Raw genomic sequence first — 2103 nt, forward strand, 5'->3', positions numbered from 1 at the left:
AGTATAATGGGAAGAGTAGATGCAAAAATAAGGTAAAAATATACCCGAAGGTATTCGGGCGCTGTGAGGCGAGTTGCTTAGCTAAGCAGCAGCCAATAATACAGGAAAGTCACTCCCTGGAGGGAAACTGTAAGAAAAAAGGAGGCTGCGCTATCAGAGGAAAGAACAATGTCAATCACTAAATGTGTAATTTAAAACAATTTATTAAAAAACAATAATTCATTAAAAAGCAGTACTTCTGTGCAAGATAATATGCCAAATATATGCAAAAAATGGGTTTTACCAATTATATGCAAGAGTTGGAGTTTACCCAAGGTATTGGTACAGGATTGATGGTTTATATTCTATAGGATCCGTTCCACATTTTGCCCATGAATGATACGTCCAGTTATAATCCACTATGGAGAGTCCCTTTTAGATGGTGATTAAGAGAGTCCATGAAAAAGTTCCATATGCCGCTAGAGGGTTAATGCAGTGTCCCATAAATGGTGAATACCTCATGCAGTGCAGAGATAGGATGGTGCCTCTCTCGGACTCCTTTGGATAGCTGGTCAACGGTTTGGGCTGGTTCGGGTCCAATTCAAAGATGTCCTGTTCCAAAGGGTAAGTACCTGATGCGTTTCGCTGCATAGACCTTGCAGCTTTTTCAAAGGTACTTACCCTTTGGAACAGGACATCTTTGAATTGGACCCGAACCAGCCCAAACCGTTGACCAGCTATCCAGAGGAGTCCGAGAGAGGCACCATCCTATCTCCGCACTGCATGAGGTATTCACCATTTATGGGACACTGCATTAACCCTCTAGCGGCATATGGAACTTTTTCATGGACTCTCTTAATCACCATCTAAAAGGGACTCTCCATAGTGGATTATAACTGGACGTATCATTCATGGGCAAAATGTGGAACGGATCCTATAGAATATAAACCATCAATCCTGTACCAATACCTTGGATAAACTCCAACTCTTGCATATAATTGGTAAAACCCATTTTTTGCATATATTTGGCATATTATCTTGCACAGAAGTACTGCTTTTTAATGAATTATTGTTTTTTAATAAATTGTTTTAAATTACACATTTAGTGATTGACATTGTTCTTTCCTCTGATAGCGCAGCCTCCTTTTTTCTTATAATGGGAGGAGTACAATGGGAAAGTACGATGGGAAGAGTGTAATGGGAAGATTACAGTAGGAGAGTACAATGTGAAAGTACGATGGGAAGAATGTAATGGGAAAAGTACAATGGAAAGAGTGTAATGGGAAAGTACGATGGGAAGAGTGTAATGGGAAGATTACAGTAGGAGAGTACAATGTGAAAGTACGATGGGAAGAATGTAATGGGAAAAGTACAATGGAAAGAGTGTAATGGGAAAGTACGATGGGAAGAGTGTAAAGGGAAGAGTACAATGTGAAGAGTACAATGGGAGAGTACAATGGGAAAAGTACAATGGGAAGAGTACAATGGGAAAGTTTGATGGAAAGAGTGTAATGGGAAAAGTACAATGGGGAGAGTACAATGGGAAAGTACAATAGTAAGAGTTTAATGGGAAGAGTGCAATGGGAAAAGTACAATGGGAAGAATACAATGGGAAAAGTAGGCGAGTACAATGGGAAGAGTACAATGGGAAAAGTACAACGGGAAGAGTACAATGGAAAGAACACAATGGGTAAAGTATAATGGGAACAGTTGTGAATTCAGGGAGTTCTTAGATGAGCAATTAAATCTTTACTTATCACCTGTGATGCAGATGTACTAAGGCTTGGAGAGAGATAAAATGGAGATAGATGGTATCACCCAATCAGCCCCTAACTGCCATGTTACAGACTGGGTTTGGAAAATGACAGGAGCTGATTGGTTGGTACTTTATACCTCTCCACTTTATCACTCTCCAAGGCTTAATACATCTGCCTAATAGTTACACATTTATAGAACATAAAATGTCACTGATACAGTATCTACAGAGAATCTCGGACATAAACATATAACGTACAATGCCAAAGAGTTTAGCAGAAGAAAATATAAAAATATTGCAATTTCCAATGCTCTGGGATTAGAACTTTAGCTAAATGGAAAGATGGTATACTTTAGTAAGAAGCATCA

The sequence above is a fragment of the Pseudophryne corroboree genome, chromosome 10 (genome assembly GCF_028390025.1).
Source record: "Pseudophryne corroboree isolate aPseCor3 chromosome 10, aPseCor3.hap2, whole genome shotgun sequence".
Taxonomy (NCBI): domain Eukaryota; kingdom Metazoa; phylum Chordata; class Amphibia; order Anura; family Myobatrachidae; genus Pseudophryne; species Pseudophryne corroboree.